This window comes from Oncorhynchus tshawytscha, unplaced genomic scaffold, assembly GCF_018296145.1.
Source record: "Oncorhynchus tshawytscha isolate Ot180627B unplaced genomic scaffold, Otsh_v2.0 Un_contig_15681_pilon_pilon, whole genome shotgun sequence".
Taxonomy (NCBI): Eukaryota; Metazoa; Chordata; class Actinopteri; order Salmoniformes; family Salmonidae; genus Oncorhynchus; species Oncorhynchus tshawytscha.
The window spans coordinates 86,118-105,120 of NW_024609080.1; the positions used below are offsets into that span (position 1 = coordinate 86,118).

Below are 19,003 nucleotides of genomic sequence, written 5' to 3' on the forward strand. Positions count from 1 at the left end.
GCAGCCGAAGTGAGTAAGACATTTAAACGTGTTAACCCTCGCAAGGCTGCAGGCCCAGACGGCATCCCCAGCCGCGCCCTCAGAGCATGCGCAGACCAGCTGGCCGGTGTGTTTACGGACATATTCAATCAATCCCTATACCAGCCTGCTGTTCCCACATGCTTCAAGAGGGCCACCATTGTTCCTGTTCCCAAGAAAGCTAAGGTAACTGAGCTAAACGACTACCGCCCCGTAGCACTCACATCCGTCATCATGAAGTGCTTTGAGAGACTAGTCAAGGACCATATCACCTCCACCCTACCTGACACCCTTGACCCACTCCAATTTGCTTACCGCCCAAATAGGTCCACAGACGATGCAATCTCAACCACACTGCACACTGCCCTAACCCATCTGGACAAGAGGAATACCTATGTGAGAATGCTGTTCATCGACTACAGCTCGGCATTCAACACCATAGTACCCTCCAAGCTCGTCATCAAGCTCGAGACCCTGGGTCTCGACCCCGCCCTGTGCAACTGGGTACTGGACTTCCTGACGGGCCGCCCCCAGGTGGTGAGGGTAGGCAACAACATCTCCTCTCCGCTGATCCTCAACACTGGGGCCCCACAAGGGTGCGTTCTGAGCCCTCTCCTGTACTCCCTGTTCACCCACGACTGCGTGGCCATGCACGCCTCCAACTCAATCATCAAGTTTGCGGACGACACAACAGTGGTAGGCTTGATTACCAACAACGACGAGACGGCCTACAGGGAGGAGGTGAGGGCCCTCGGAGTGTGGTGTCAGGAAAATAACCTCACACTCAACGTCAACAAAACTAAGGAGATGATTGTGGACTTCAGGAAACAGCAGAGGGAACACCCCCCATCCACATCGATGGAACAGTAGTGGAGAGGGTAGCAAGTTTTAAGTTCCTCGGCATACACATCACAGACAAACTGAATTGGTCCACTCACACAGACAGCATCGTGAGGAAGGCGCAGCAGCGCCTCTTCAACCTCAGGAGGCTGAAGAAATTCGGCTTGTCACCAAAAGCACTCACAAACTTCTACAGATGCACAATCGAGAGCATCCTGGCGGGCTGTATCACCGCCTGGTATGGCAACTGCACCGCCCTCAACCGTAAGGCTCTCCAGAGGGTAGTGAGGTCTGCACAACGCATCACCGGGGGCAAACTACCTGCCCTCCAGGACACCTACACCACCCGATGCTACAGGAAGGCCATAAAGATCATCAAGGACATCAACCACCCGAGCCACTGCCTGTTCACCCCGCTGCCATCCAGAAGGCGAGGTCAGTACAGGTGCATCAAAGCTGGGACCGAGAGACTGAAAAACAGCTTCTATCTCAAGGCCATCAGACTGTTAAACAGCCACCACTAACATTGAGTGGCTACTGCCAACACACTGTCAATGACACTGACTCTACTCCAGCCACTTTAATCATGGGAATTGATGGGAAATGATGTAAATGTATCGCTAGCCACTTTAAACAATGCTACCTTATATAATGTTACTTACCCTACATTGTTCATCTCATATGCATACGTTGATACTGTACTCTATATCATCGACTGCATCCTTATGTAATACATGTATCACTAGCCACTTTAACTATGCCACTTGGTTTACATACTTATCTCATATGTATATACTGTACTTGATATCATCTACTGTATCTTGCCTATGCTGCTCTGTACCATCACTCATTCATATATCCTTATGTACATATTCTTTATCCCCTTACACTGTGTATGACAGTAGGTTTTTTTTAAACAGTGAATTGTTAGTTAGATTACTTGCTCGTTATTACTGCATTGTCGGAACTAGAAGCACAAGCATTTCATGCTACACTCGCATTAACATCTGCTAACCATGTGTATGTGACAAATAAAAAGTTTGATTTGTTAACCTAACTCATATAGTGTCTGTATCCTCTCTAAACAGTTAACCTAACTCATATAGTGTCTGTATCCTCTCTAAACAGTTAACCTAACTCATATAGTGTCTGTATCCTCTCTAAACAGTGAACCTAACTCATATAGTGTCTGTATCCTCTCTAAAACAGTGAACCTAACTCATATAGTGTCTGTATCTCCTAAACTAAACCGTTAACCTATCCTCTCTAAACAGTTAACCTAACTCATATAGTGTCTGTGTCTCCTCTAAACAAGTAACCTAACTCGTCTGTGTCTCTTGTCCTCAGGGACATCAGGCGTATCGGTGTGTCTCTGATTGGCCACCAGAGGAGGATAGTGAGCAGTATTCAGAGTCTCCGTCTACAGTTCCTCACCGTCCAACACAACAGCTTCCACATCTAAACCAACCCCCAGAACGCTAGGACTGCACAGACAGACAGACAGGCCTGGGTGTGTTCATTCGGCACCGAACGGAAAAGAAAACAAACTGAAAACAGAGAGCGATTAGCTGAACTCGTTCAATAAGAAACGCTTGTTTCTAAAATTCTAGATGTTCTCTCGGCGGACTGGTGAACTCTTACCCGTGGACTACAGTGGTTTTACCAAGGAGGCTTCTGTCCCTGATCCAGAAGACTTGAGATGGAGGTAGTTTCAGCCCACGTCCTGAAGAGCACCCTTTTCCCTTCATGGTGCACCGTTTAGGACAGACACGCGTAGTACGAAGCACATGGAGAGACAAGTGCACTGATGGGTCTTCCTCTAATCAGGTGGACGGAGACGGACTGAAACAGGACTCTCCGTTTAGAGACCACTACTTTTGACAAAAAAATGGGATGATTAAATGTGTCTTATTTATTTCAGATGTTTTGTTTCCTTGTTCATTTATCAAGCAGCAGATTCTGACCAATAGGAAGAGAAAGGACAATGTGGAGGAGATTCTGACCAATAGGAGAGAAAGGACAATGTGGAGGAGATTCTGACCAATAGGAAGAGAAAGGACAATGTGGAGGAGATTCTGACCAATAGGAAAACAAAGGACAATGTGGAGGAGATTCTGACCAATAGGAAAATAAAGGACAATGTGGAGGAGATTCTGACCAATAGGAAGAAAAAGGACAATGTGGAGGACATTCTGACCAATAGGAAGAGAAAGGACAATGTGGAGGAGATTTTGGAGCAAAGAGAAGACAAATGAATGTCATCTGATTTCATAAATGTATAATCCATCATCAACCAGAATATGTGAAGTATTTGTGGAAAAGTCATGTTCTGTGAAAAAGCCTTGTTCAGTTTGGTTAGATATCCTTGTTCAGTTTGATTAGCCATCCTTGTTCAGTTTGATTAGACATCCTTGTTCAGTTTGATTAGACATCCTTGTTCAGTTTGATTAGACATCCTTGTTCAGTTTGATTAGACATCCTTGTTCAGTTTGATTAGACATCCTTGTTCAGTTTGATTAGACATCCTTGTTCAGTTTGATTAGACATCCTTGTTCAGTTTGATTAGACATCCTTGTTCAGTTTGAACAGACATCCTTGTTCAGTTTTATTAGACATCCTTGTTCAGTTTGATTAGACATCCTTGTTCAGTTTGATTAGACATCCTTGTTCAGTTTGATTAGACATCCTTGTTTAGTTTTGTTTCATCCACAATCTTCGTCTTTACTCAGCAATATGCAGTGTCCTTAGCTGACTGACTGACAGTCTGTTTCTGCGATGTCGTGCTTCGTTACTCATTGCCTTGTTTAGCTTGACAAGGACAGAGTAGTCAAGGGCATCAACAGATCTGGGACCAGGCTACAGTTTCCTCACTTATAGAACAAGGAGAAGAGTGCAACTCCACTCCACAACAAATCAGAACCGAAAACAACCTCAGACATGTACCTTAAGAAATACTTTACTTTGACCGCAGTACAATCCATAGTGCTTGAGCATCTAGAGCATCTCCAGCCCTGTTCTGGAGAGAGACCTTCCTGGAGGTTTTAACTCCAGCCCTGTTCCTGGAGAGAGACCTTCCTGGAGGTTTTAACTCCAGCCCTGTTCCTGGAGAGAGACCTTCCTGGAGGTTTTAACTCCAGCCCTGTTCCTGGAGAGAGACCTTCCTGGAGGTTTTAACTCCAGCCCTGTTCCTGGAGAGAGACCTTCCTGAAGGTTTTAACTCCAGCCCTGTTCCTGGAGAGAGACCTTCCTGGAGGTTTTAACTCCAGCCCTGTTCCTGGAGAGAGACTTTCCTGGAGGTTTTAACTCCAGCCCTGTTCCTGGAGAGAGACCTTCCTGGAGGTTTTAACTCCAGCTCTGTTCCTGGAGAGAGACCTTCCTGGAGGTTTTAACTCCAGCCCTGTTCCTGGAGAGACCTTCCTGGAGGTTTTAACTCCAGCCCTGTTCCTGGAGAGAGACCTTCCTGGAGGTTTTAACTCCAGCCCTGTTCCTGGAGAGAGACCTTCCTGGAGGTTTTAACTCCAGCCCTGTTCCTGGAGAGAGACCTTCCTGGAGGTTTTAACTCCAGCCCTGTTCCTGGAGAGAGACCTTCCTGGAGGTTTTAACTCCAGCCCTGTTCCTGGAGAGAGACCTTCCTGGAGGTTTTAACTCCAGCCCTGTTCCTGGAGAGAGACCTTCCTGGAGGTTTTAACTCCAGCCCTGTTCCTGGAGAGAGACCTTCCTGGAGGTTTTAACTCCAGCCCTGTTCCTGGAGAGAGACCTTCCTGGAGGTTTTAACTCCAGCCCTGTTCCTGGAGAGAGACCTTCCTGGAGGTTTTAACTCCAACCCTGTTCCTGGAGAGAAACCCTCCTGTAGGTTTTAACTCCAACCCTGTTCCTGGAGAGAGCTACCCTCCTGTAGGTTTTAACTCCAACCCTGTTCCTGGAGAGAAACCCTCCTAGGTTTTAACTCCAACCCTGTTCCTGGAGAGAAATTCCTGTAGGTTTTAACTCCAACCCTGTTCCTGGAGAGTTCCTGGAGGTTTTAACTCCAACCCTGTTCCTGGAGAAACCCTCCTGAGGTTTTAACTCCAACCCTGTTCCTGGAGAAACCCTCCTGTAGGTTTTAACTCCAACCCTGTTCCTGGAGAGACACCCTCCTGATAGGGTTCTCCAACCCTGTTCCTGGAGAGACACCCTCCTAGGGTTCTCCAACCCTGTTCCTGGAGAGACACCCTCCTGTAGGTTTTAACTCCAACCCTGTTCCTGGAGAGAAACCTCCTGTAGGTTTTAACTCCAACCCTGTTCCTGGAGAGAAACCCTCCTATAGAACCCTGAATATTCTATATTACCTCTCCTGTTGTTCTGGGTACTAATGTAGGTTGATGTATTGTGGACCAAAGGCCTTTGGAAAGCATGATGCAACCATGGTAGGAAATACAACACTCCTATATGCACCCTGACAGGATAAATACACAGATACAACACTCCTATATGCATACTGACAGGATAAATACACAGATACAACACTCCTATATGCATACTGACAGGATAAATACACAGATACAACACTCCTATATGCACAGTGACAGGATAAATACACAGATACAACACTCCTATATGCATACTGACAGGATAAATACACAGATACAACACTCCTATATGCACACTGACAGGATAAATACACAGATACAACACTCCTATATGCACCCTGACAGGATAAATAGACTCAGACAACACACTTGAGTAGGGTGAATGATAAGAATGCTTTCTCCCTTCTCACGCAAGCGCACACACACATATACTCCAATCAGCATCCTCATTCATCCCTGTCACTGAAGAGATGCCCACTTATTATCCTGACATTGAGAGCTCTCATGGGGTGGATCTGTGCAACAGGTGCTCAGGACGTTTTGGGGGGGAGGGGGGGGGCGACACTACTTCCTCCCATCCCAGCAATGCACTCTGGGATCTGTAGTAGCATACATATACATGTTATGAATGCATTTTTTTTCCCTCCTTCCAATGTTCAAATGTATTTTTTTATAATTTATTAAGGGACATTGTCCACCCTAACTGGTGATTAATAAAAGCCTTGTAGGCTGGGTGTTTGTAACATAATATGTAGGCTCTGCTGAGGGGGATGTTATATAGTATTGCCATCATTTTGACTCAACTATTAAAATATTATTCCTATTGGTGTGATTTAGTCATTTTATGGTAAAAAAAAAAGAAAAAAAAGTGGTCTATTATCATGATGTTGTAATACCCATGGTTGTCCAGTGGGTGGCGCACTTGAGTCAAAAAAAAGTCTCTCTCCGTCGTCCTGACAACGCCGTGTAAAACTCCCAGTGCTTTCTGAGGGACCAAAACAACACACACTGACATGTTGTGACAAGAGAAATGACTGAAAACATCAACATGTCATCGCGTTGACTGGTTATGACTGAGTTTTGAAAAACGTTTTGATATTTGAAGAAGAAGAAAGAAAAAGAGAAGAATCGTACGTAAAGATCTCTTACAGGTAAAGAGAAGATACATTGCGCATAATGCTGCCGGAAGTAGATAGCTAACGTTTGATAGCTTAGCTATCGTTTCTTTTCAGTGAGATTATAAGCACATTGAGTACATCCCATTAAACCCAGTTTAGTCAACTCAAAGCTGGTCAAGCTACGTTTTGGTAAACTAGGTCCAAGGTTGAACTAAAATCGCTAGCTAGTCACGCTGCTAACTATCTAACCAGATGGCTAGCTAGGGTTAATTTGCTAATGTATTAACAGCTAGCTATCCTAACATGTTACGCTAACTAGCTAGCTAGCTACATCAGAAAAAAAGGGGGTATCAACTCTATTCTCTTTCGTTGTTGCTGGCGCATTAGCTACGAATTAAAACGAGACCCTCAACTAGCCTTAAATGTGATGATCTAGAAGAAGAAAACATATTGCTACGTGTGGCGCTTGTTGTAGCTATTGTAAATGCTACGTTAGCTAGCTAGCGGCTAAACCCTCTTCTTCTTCGTGTGTTTCCGGCAGACTAGACGCTGTGTTCCGTATTGTTGCCTTTTGCAGGTCAGAGTTGCGGATTGAACATTTAGGTTAAAAAGGGGGGGATGCGAAAATCATAAATTGCATCACTTCTTCCCTCTTCCAGCCAAATGCCGTTCTTATGCCTTCGCGTCATCTCACTTCCGTCTTCCAGCCAAGCAGACAGAGCTAAGCATCTCTCACCATGCTATGTGGATGTCTGTGGATACATACCTGGGGGCGTATTCATTATGTCGAATCTGTTGCAAAACGTTTCTTAAAACGGAAGCTAAAAATCGAATCACATTTTATTGGTCGCATACACATATTTAACAGATGTTATTGGTCCATACACATATTTATCAGATGTTATTGGTCCATACACATATTTATCAGATGTTATTGGTCCATATTTATCAGATGTTATTGGTCCATATTTATCAGATGTTATTGGTCCATACACATATTTAGTAGATGTTATTGGTCCATACACATATTTATCAGATGTTATTGGTCCATATTTATCAGATGTTATTGGTCCATATTTATCAGATGTTATTGGTCCATATTAACAGATGTTATTGGTCCATATTTAACAGATGTTATTGGTCCATCCATATTTATCAGATGTTATTGGTCCATGTTACCATATTTAACAGATGTTATTGGTCCATATTTAACAGATGTTATTGGTCCATACACATATTTATCAGATGTTATTGGTCCATATTTATCAGATGTTATTGGTCCATATTTAACAGATGTTATTGGTCCATATTTATCAGATGTTATTGGTCCATATTTACAGATGTTATTGGTCCATATTTATCAGATGTTATTGGTCCATATTTAACAGATGTTATTGGTCCATATTTAACATATGTTATTGGTCCATATTTATCAGATGTTATTGGTCCATACACATATTTATCAGATGTTATTGGTCCATATTTAACAGATGTTATTGGTCCATATTTAACAGATGTTATTGGTCCATATTTAACAGATGTTATTGGTCCATATTTCCATATTTAACAGATGTTATTGGTCCATATTTAACAGATGTTATTGGTCCATATTTAACAGATGTTATTGGTCCATATTTATCAGATGTTATTGGTCCATATTTATCAGATGTTATTGGTCCATATTTATCAGATGTTATTGGTCCATATTTATCAGATGTTATTGGTCCATACACATATTTAGCAGATGTTATTGGTCCATATTTATCAGATGTTATTGGTCCATATTTATCAGATGTTATTGGTCCATACACATATTTATCAGATGTTATTGGTCCATATTTATCAGATGTTATTGGTCCATATTTAACAGATGTTATTGGTCCATATTTAACAGATGTTATTGGTCCATATTTATCAGATGTTATTGGTCCATATTTATCAGATGTTATTGGTCCATATTTATCAGATGTTATTGGTCCATATTTAACAGATGTTATTGGTCCATATTTAACAGATGTTATTGGTCCATACCATATTTAACAGATGTTATTGGTCCATGGTTATTTAACAGATGTTATTGGTCCATATTTAACAGATGTTATTGGTCCATGAAATTTACAGATGTTATTGGTCCATATTTATCAGATGTTATTGGTCCATATTTAGACAGATGTTATTGGTCCATATTTAACAGATGTTATTGGTCCATATTTAACAGATGTTATTGGTCCATATTTAACAGATGTTATTGGTCCATATTTACACAGATAGTTATTGGTCCAGGTTTAACAGATGTTATTTCCATATTTAACCCCAGATGTTATTGGTCCATATTTAACAGATGTTATTGGTCCATATTTAGCAGATGTTATTGGTCCATATTTAACAGATGTTATTGGTCCATATTTAACAGATGTTATTGGTCCATACACCCCATAGATAATTATTGGTACACCCCAGGTTGTAGATAGATGTTATTGGTCCATATTTAACAGATGTTATTGGTCCATATTTAACCCCAGATGTTATTGGTCCATATTTATCAGATGTTATTGGTCCATATTTAACAGATGTTATTGGTCCATATTTATCAGATGTTATTGGTCCATATTTATCAGATGTTATTGGTCCATATTTACACCCCAGATGTTATTGGTCCATATTTAACAGATGTTATTGGTCCATATTTATCAGATGTTATTGGTCCATATTTAACAGATGTTATTGGTCCATATTTAGACAGATGTTATTGGTCCATTTAGACTAGATGTTATTGGTCCATATTTAACAATGTTATTGGTCCATATTTAACAGATGTTATTGGTACACATATTTATCAGATGTTATTGGTCCATATTTACAGATGTTATTGGTCCATATTTATCAGATGTTATTGGTCCAGGTTTAGACAGATGTTATTGGTCCATATTTATCAGGTGTTATTGGTCCATATTTAGACTAAGATTGTTATTGGTAGACTAATATTTACACCCCAGATGTTATTGGTACTATTTAACAGATACCCTCACCCCATTTAAAATGATTAGGTCCTACATAGGTTTAAAGATGATTAGGCCCTACACCCCAGGTTATTTAGACAGATGTTATTGGTCCATATTAGGCCCTACACCCCAGGTTGTAGACAATGTTATTGGTCCTACACCCCATGTTATTGGTCCAATGATTAACAGATGGGTTGTAGACTAATGATTAGGTCTACACCCCAGGTTGTAGACTAATGATTAGGCCCTACACCCCAGGTTGTAGACTAATGATTAGGCCCTACACCCCAGGTTGTAGACTAATGATTAGGCCCTACACCCCAGGTTGTTATTGGTCTAATGATTAGGCCCTACACCCCAGGTTGTAGACTAATGATTGGCCCTACACCCCAGGTTGTAGATTAATGATGTTAGGCCCTACACCCCAGGTTGTAGACTAATGATTGGCCCTACACCCCAGGTTGTAGACTAATGATTAGGCCCTACACCCCAGATGTTGATTAGGCCCTACACCCCAGGTATTTAGACTAATGTTAGGCCCTACACCCCAGGTTGTAGACTAATGATTAGGCCCTACACCCCAGGTTGTAGACTAATGATTAGGCCCTACACCCCAGGTTGTAGACTAATGATTAGGCCATACACCCCAGGTTGTAGACTAATGATTAGGCCCTACACCCCAGGTTGTAGACTAATGATTAGGCCCTACACCCCAGGTTGTAGACTAATGATTGGCCCTACACCCCAATGTTATTGGCCCTACACCCCAGTTTAATGATGTTAGGCCCTACACCCCAGGTTGTAGTTATTGGCCCTACACCCCAGGTTGTAGACTAATGATTAGGTCCTACACCCCAGGTTGTTTGGCCCTACTAGGTTTATGATGATTAGGCCCTACACCCCAGGTTGTAGACTAATGATTGGTACACCCCAGGTTGTTTAGACTAATGATTAGGCCCTACACCCCAGGTTGTAGACTAATGATTAGGTCCCTACACCCCAGGTTGTAGACTAATGATTAGGCCCTACACCCCATGTTATTGTAGACTAATGATTAGGCCCTACACCCCAGGTTTAGACTAATGATTAGGCCCTACACCCCAGGTTGTAGACTAATGATTAGGCCCTACACCCCAGGTTGTAGACTTAGTCCATAGGTTTAGATAGATGATTAGGCCCTACACCCCAGGTTATTAGACTAATGATTAGGCCCTACACCCCAGGTTTAGACTAATGATTGGCCCTACACCCCAGGTTATTTAGACTAATGATTAGGCCCTACACCCCAGGTTGTAGACTAATGATTAGGCCCTACACCCCAGGTTGTAGACTAATGATTAGGCCCTACACCCCAGGTTGTAGACTAATGATATCAATGATTAGGCCCTACACCCCAGGTTGTAGACTAATGATTAGGCCCTACACCCCAGGTTGTAGACTAATGATTGCCCTACACCCCAGGTTGTAGACTAATGATTAGGCCCTACACCCCAGGTTGTAGACTAATGATTAGGCCCTACACCCCAGGTTGTAGACTAATGATTAGGCCCTACACCCCAGGTTGTAGACTAATGATTAGGCCCTACACCCCAGGTTGTAGACTAATGATTAGGCCCTACACCCCAGGTTGTAGACTAATGATTAGGCCCTACACCCCAGGTTGTAGACTAATGATTAGGCCCTACACCCCAGGTTGTTTAGCCCTAATGATTAGGCCCTACACCCCAGGTTGTTTAGACTAATGATTAGGCCCTACACCCCAGGTTGTAGACTAATGATTTACACCCCAGGTTGTAGACTAATGATTAGGCCCTACACCCCAGGTTGTAGACTAATGATTAGGCCCTACACCCCAGGTTGTTTAGACTAATGATTAGGCCCTGTAGACACCTACACCCCAGGTTGTTTAGACTAATGATTAGGCCCTACACCCCAGGTTGTTTAGACTAATGATTAGGCCCTACACCCCAGGTTTAGACTAATGATTAGGCCCTACACCCCAGGTTGTTTAGTCTAATGATTAGGCCCTACACCCCAGGTTGTTTAGACTAATGATTAGGCCCTACACCCCAGGTTGTAGACTAATGATTAGGCCCTACACCCCAGGTTGTAGACTAATGATTAGGCCCTACACCCCAGGTTGTAGACTAATGATTAGGCCCTACACCCCAGGTTGTTTAGTCTAATGATTAGGCCCTACACCCCAGGTTGTAGTTTAGTCCTACCCCAGGTTGAGACTAATGATTAGGCCCTACACCCCAGGTTGTTTAGACTAATGATTAGGCCCTACACCCCAGGTTGTTTAGACTAATGATTAGGCCCTACACCCCCTACACCCCAGGTTGTAGACTAATGATTAGGCCCTACACCCCAGGTTGTAGACTAATGATTAGGCCCTACACCCCCAGACTAATGATTGTTTAGACTAATGATTAGGCCCTACACCCCAGGTTGTAGACTAATGATTAGGCCCTACACCCCAGGTTGTAGACTAATGATTAGGCCCTACACCCCAGGTTTGCAGTGAACTCCAGGTTTGCAGTGAACATTTAGTTGTCACACGTTTATTTCTTTGTGATGGTCTTAGCTACTATAATATATATTATATATTATATATATTTTTATTCAACAGAGACCCCCGGGAATAAGACGGAACAACAATGGGTCTGTTTGATAAACTAGCTGGCTGGTTGGGGCTGAAGAAGAAGGAAGTGAATGTTCTGTGTCTGGGATTGGACAACAGCGGCAAGACCACTATCATCAACCAACTCAAACCATCCAATGTAAGTCTACACTGGTAGCCTGGATCAAATTACGCCTACTTACTTAATGATCTAGGATGAGAATGAGTTAGTGGTTTGCTGTGATATAGTATGACCTTATAAAGACATAGCTTGTTAAACCCACATACAGAGGGGAGAACAAGTATTTGATACACTGCCGATTTTGCAGGTTTTCCTACTTACAAAGCATGTTGAGGTCTGTAATTTTTATCATTGGTCTGTATGGAGGACTGGGCTAAAATCCCTGCTGCAGTGTGTGCAAACCTGGTCAAGAACTACAGGAAACATATGATCTCTGTAATTGCAAACAAAACCAAATATTAAGTTCTGCTTTTCTGATGTATCAAATACTTATGTCATGCAATAAAATGCAAATTAATTACTTAAAATCAGACAATGTGATTTTCTGGATTTTTGTTTTAGATTCCGTCTTCACAGTTGTAGTGTACCTATGATAAAAATTACAGACCTCTACATGCTTTGTAAGTAGGAAAACCTGCAAAATCGGCAGTGTATCAAATACTTGTTCTCCCCACTGTATATACAGGTGTAAAAAATGAAAACACTTTAGGATTGGTTTACAGAGGATAAGGATTCCTTCTCCTCCTGAAGAGGGATGGTGGAGAGAGGAACAAGGAGACACCGCAGGGAGAGAGGTAGAGAAGAGGGGGAGATGGAGAGAGGTAGAGAAGAGGAGATGGAGGAGGAGATGGAGAGAGAGAGGAGAAGATGGAGAGAGAGAGGAGGAGATGGAGGGAGGAGGAGATGGAGAGAGAGAGGAGGAAATGGAGGGAGGAGGAGATGGAGAGAGAGAGAGGAGGAGATGGAGGGAGAGAAGATGCGATGGAGGGAGAGAGAGGAGGAGCTGGAGAGAGGGTAGGAGATGGAGAGAGAGGAGGAGATGGAGGGAGAGAAGAGGAGATGGAGAGAGGGTAGGAGATTGAGAGAGAGAGGAGGAGATGGAGGGAGAGAAGATGAGATGGAGGAGAGAGAGAGGAGGAGCTGGGAGAGAGGGGGAGATTGAGAGAGAGAGGAGGAGATGGAGGGAGAGAAGAGGAGATGGAGAGAGGGTAGGAGATGGAGAGAGAGAGGAGGAGATGGAGGGAGAGAAGAGGAGATGGAGAGAGGGTAGGAGATTGAGAGAGAGAGGAGGAGATGGAGGGAGAGTTGAGGAGATGGAGAGAGGGTAGGAGATTGAGAGAGAGAGGAGGAGATGGAGGGAGAGAAGATGAGATGGAGGGAGAGAGAAAGAGGAGGAGCTAGAGAGAGAGGGGGAGATGGAGAGAGAGAGGAGGAGATGGAGAGGAGGAGATGGAGAGAGAGAGGAGGAGATGGAGAGGAGGAGATCTTATTTTACTGTTAAATTAACCTTCCATTGTTACACATCGTTTTTTTGGTTCAGATTTAAAAACGACAGTTGTGTATCGAGCCATGGTGCCTTTACCAAGGTCAGAAACCATCAGGAACAACTAGAAACCTCTGGACTGTCCCCAAGACGTTTGGAGTGGACAGGAAGTGGTTGATGCAGAGAGAGAAGAAGAAGAAGACCAGGGATGAGGGATATCAGGGATAGAAGACCTCCAAGACGTTTGGAGTGGACAGGAAGTGGTTGATGCTGAGAGAGAAGAAGAAGAAGACCAGGCATGAGGGATATCAGGGATAGAAGACCTCCAAGACGTTTGGAGTGGACAGGAAGTGGTTGATGCTGAGAGAGAAGAAGAAGAAGACCAGGGATGAGGGATATCAGGGATAGAAGACCTCCAAGACGTTTGGAGTGGACAGGAAGTGGTTGATGCAGAGAGAGAAGAAGAAGAAGACCAGGGATGAGGGACTAATCAGGGATAGAAGACCTCCAAGATATTTGGATTGGACAGGAAGTGGTTGATGCAGAGAGAGAAGAAGAAGAAGACCAGGGATGAGGGACATCAGGGATAGACGACCCTCCAAGACGTTTGGAGTGGACAGGAAGTGGTTGATGCTAATAGAGAGAAGAAGAAGAAGACCAGGGATGAGGGACATCAGGGATAGATGACCTCCAAGACGTTTGGAGTGGACAGGAAGTGGTTGATGCAGAGAGAGAGAGCAGCATGCACTACTAATATATTCCTGTGTAATTAACCACTACTAATCTATTCCTGTGTAATTAACCACTACTAATCTATTCCTGTGTAATTAACCACTACTAATCTATTCCTGTGTAATTAACCACTACTAATCTATTCCTGTGTAATTAACCACTACTAATATATTCCTGTGTAATTAACCACTACTAATCTATTCCTGTGTAATTAACCACTACTAATATATTCCTGTGTAATTAACCACTACTTTTTATTTATTTATTAATATATATTTTTATTTAACCAGGTAGGCCAGTTGAGAACAAGTTCTCATTTACAACTGCGACCCTGGCCAAGATAAAGCAAAGCAGTGCGACATGAACAACACAGAGTTACACATGGAGTAAAACAAACATACAGTCAATAATACAGTAGAAAAAAATCTATATACAGTGTGTGCAAATGTAGTAAGATTAGGGAGGTAAGGCAATAAATAGGCCGTAGTGGCGAAGTAATTACAATATAGCAATTAAATACTGGACTGAATGGTAGATGTGCAGGAGATGATGTGCAAGTAGAGATACTGGGGTGCAAAGGAGAATAAAAAAAATACAATATGGGGATGAGGTAGTTGGATGAGCTATTTACAGATTGGCTGTGTAGAGGTTCAGTGATCTGTAAGCTGCTCTGACAGCTGATGCTTAAAGTTAGAGAGGGAGATATAAGTCTCCAACTTCAGTGATTTTTGCAATTCGTTCCAGTCATTGGCAGCAGAGAACTGGAAGGAAAGGTGACCAAAGGAGGAATTGGCTTTGGGGGCGGCCAGTGAGATATACCAGCTGGGAGCGCGTGCTACGGGTGGGTGCTGCTATGGTGACCAGTAAGCTGAGATAAGGCAGAGCTTTACCTAGCATAGACTTGTAGATGACCTGGAGCCAGTGGGTCTGGCGACGAATATGAAGCGAGGACCAGCCAATGAGAACATACAGGTTGCAGTGGTGGGTAGTATATGGGGCTTTGGTGACAAAACGGATGGCACTGTGATAGACTGCATCCAATTTGCTGAGTAGAGTGTTGGAGGCTATTTTGTAAATGACATCGCCGAAGTCAAGGATTGGTAGGATGGTCAGTTTTACGAGGGTATGTTTGGCAGTATGAGTGAAGGATGCTTTGTTTGCGAAATAGGAAGCCAATTCTAGATTTAATTTTGGATTGGAGATGTTTAATGTGATTCTGAAGGAGAGTTTACAGTCTAACCAGACACCAAGATATTTGTAGTTGTCCATATATTCTACGTCAGAGCCGTCCAGAGTAGTGACACCAATCTAATCTATTCCTGTGTAATTAACCACTACTAATCTATTTCTGTGTCATGCAGGCCCAGACACAAGACATCGTCCCGACCATTGGCTTCAGCATCGAGAAGTTCAAGACATCAAGGTAATCAATAAGACAATAATGGATGACTGTACGATGGTCAGATGTTCTGAACTATTCCCTGAAGGTTGTTGGGGAATGTTGTCTGAACGTTACCACTACGATGTCCTTGAATGAGTCCCAAATGGCATCCCATTTCCAATATAGTGCACTACTTTTCTCTCCAGTCTTCTAAATCCTCCTCTTCTCTCCAGTCTTCTAAATCCTCCTCTCTCTCCAGTCTTCTAAATCCTCCTCTTCTCTCCAGTCTTCTAAATCCTCTCTTCTCTCCAGTCTTCTAAATCTCCTCTTCTCTCCAGTCTTCTAAATCCTCCTCTTCTCTCCAGTCTTCTAAATCCTCCTCTTCTCTCCAGTCTTCTATACTCTCCTCTTCTCTCCAGTCTTCTAAATCCTCCTCTTCTCTCCAGTCTTCTAAATCCTCCTCTTCTCTCCAGTCTCCTCTTCTCTCCAAATCCTCCTCTTCTCTCCAGTCTTCTAAATTCTCCTCTTCTCTCCAGTCTTCTAAATCCTCCTCTTCTCTCCAGTCTTCTAAATCCTCCTCTTCTCTCCAGTCTTCTAAATCCTCCTCTTCTCTCCAGTCTTCTAAATCCTCCTCTTCTCTCCAGTCTTCTATACTCTCCTCTTCTCTCCAGTCTTCTAAATCCTCCTCTTCTCTCCAGTCTTCTAAATCCTCCTCTTCTCTCCAGTCTTCTAAATCCTCCTCTTCTCTCCAGTCTTCTAAATCCTCCTCTTCTCTCCAGTCTTCTAAAACCTCCTCTTCTCTCCAGTCTTCTAAATCCTCCCTCTTCTCTCCAGTCTTCTAAATCCTCCTCTCTCTCCAGTCTTCTAAATCCTCCTCTTCTCTCCAGTCTTCTAAATCCTCCTCTTCTCTCCAGTCTTCTAAATCCTCCTCTCTCTCTCCAGTCTTCTAAATCCTCCTCTTCTCTCCAGTCTTCTATATCCTCCTCTTCTCTCCAGTCTTCTAAATCCTCCTCTTCTCTCCAGTCTTCTAAATCCTCCTCTTCTCTCCAGTCTTCTAAATCCTCCTCTTCTCTCCAGTCTTCTAAATCCTCCTCTTCTCTCCAGTCTTCTAAATCCTCTAAATCTTCTCTCCAGTCTTCTAAATCCTCCTCTTCTCTCCAGTCTTCTAAATCCTCCTCTCTCTCCAGTCTTCTAAATCCTCCTCTTCTCTCCAGTCTTCTAAATCCTCCTCTTCTCTCCAGTCTTCTAAATCCTCCTCTTCTCTCCAGTCTTCTAAATCCTCCTCTTCTCTCCAGTCTTCTAAATCCTCCTCTTCTCTCCAGTCTTCTGTATTCTCCTCTTCTCTCCAGTCTCTAAATCCTCCTCTTCTCTCCAGTCTTCTAAATCCTCCTCTTCTCTCCAGTCTTCTAAATCTCCTCTTCTCTCCAGTCTTCTAAATCCTCCTTCTCTCCAGTCTTCTAAATCCTCCTCTTCTCTCCAGTCTTCTAAATCCTCCTCTTCTCTCCAGTCTTCTAAATCCTCCTCTTCTCTCCAGTCTTCTAAATCCTCCTCTTCTCTCTCCAGTCTTCTAAATCCTCCTCTTCTCTCCAGTCTTCTAAACTCTCCTCTTCTCTCCAGTCTTCTAAATCCTCCTCTTCTCTCCAGTCTTCTAAATCCTCTTCTCTCCAGTCTTCTAAATCCTCCTCTTCTCTCCAGTCTTCTAAATCCTCTTCTCTCCAGTCTTCTAAATCCTCCTCTTCTCTCCAGTCTTCTAAATCCTCCTCTTCTCTCCAGTCTTCTAAATCCTCTTCTCTCCAGTCTTCTAAATCCTCTTCTCTCCAGTCTTCTAAATCCTCTTCTCTCCAGTCTTCTAAATCCTCTTCTCTCCAGTCTTCTAAATCCTCCTCTTCTCTCCAGTCTCTCCTTCACAGTGTTCGACATGTCTGGCCAAGGGCGATACAGAAACCTCTGGGAACATTACTACAAGTGAGTCTGTTCAGACACACACACACACACACACACACACACACACACACACACACACACACACACACACACACACACACACACACACACACACACACACACACACACACACAGTAATCACACACACACACACACACACACAGTGATACACACACACACACACACACACACACACACACACACGGTAGGTAGTACTGACAGTGAATCATGTTGACCCTGCCCCTCTCTCCCCCAGGGAGGGTCAAGCCATCATCTTTGTGGTGGACAGTGGAGACAAGTTGAGGATGGTGGTCGCGCTAAAGAGGAACTGGACACACTCCTGAACCACCCAGGTGAATCATCTTCCTCATTATACACTCCTGAACCACCCAGGTGAATCATCTTCCTCATTATTCACTCCTCAACCACCCAGGTGAATCATCTTCCTCATTATTCACTCCTCAACCACCCAGGTGAATCATCTTCCTCATTATACACTCCTCAACCACCCAGGTGAATCATCTTCCTCATTATACACTCCTCAACCACCCAGGTGAATCATCTTCCTCATTATACACTCCTGAACCACCCAGGTGAATCATCTTCCTCATTATACACTCCTGAACCACCCAGGTGAATCATCTTCCTCTCCTGAACCACCCAGGTGAATCTTCTTCCTCATTATACACTCCTCAACCACCCAGGTGAATCATCTTCCTCATTATACACTCCTCAACCACCCAGGTGAATCATCTTCCTCATTATACACTCCTCAACCACCCAGGTGAATCATCTTCTCCTCATTATTTGAACCACCCAGTTGAATCATCTTCCTCATTATACACTCCTCAACCACCCAGGTGAATCATCTTCCTCATTATTCACTCCTGAACCACCCAGGTGAATCATCTTCCTCATTTATACACTCCTCAACCACCCAGGTGAATCATCTTCCCTCATTATTTCAAACCCAGGTGAATCATCTTCCTTTACCTCAACCACAGGTGTTCATTATACACTCCTGAACCACCCAGGTGAATCATCCTCCTCCTAGTCTTTGTAACGTAATGTCCCTTTACCTCCACAGTTAAACGCCTGGTCTTTTTAACGTAATGTCCCTTTACCTCCACAGTTAACGCCTGGTCTTTTTAACGTAATGTCCCTTTACCTCCACAGTTAACGCCTAGTCTTTTTAACGTAATGTCCCTTTACCTCCACAGTTAACGCCTGGTCTTTTTAACGTAATGTCCCTTTACCTCCACAGTTAAATGCCTGGTCTTTTTAACGTAATGTCCCTTTACCTCCACAGTTAACGCCTGGCCTGGTCTTTTTAACGTAATGTTTTACCTCCACAGTTAAACGCCTGTCCCTTTACCTCCACAGTTAAACGCCTGGTCTTTTGTTGTGTTGATCTGTAGATTAACACTGTTATACCCACATGGTCCCTATCAATGGCACAGCTATTAACCACAGACTGTACAGTACCTGAGA

At 43.4% G+C, this 19,003-nt stretch overlaps 2 pseudogenes; both read left to right on the forward strand.

Annotated features, from left to right (window-relative positions):
- Window positions 1–2,320, forward strand: part of LOC121844244 — a 52,001-nt pseudogene extending 49,681 nt beyond the window's left edge.
- A 9,641-nt stretch (window positions 2,321–11,961) lies between these two features.
- On the forward strand, window positions 11,962–18,145 carry LOC121844245 (annotated as a pseudogene).
- Window positions 18,146–19,003: the final 858 nt, after the last annotated feature.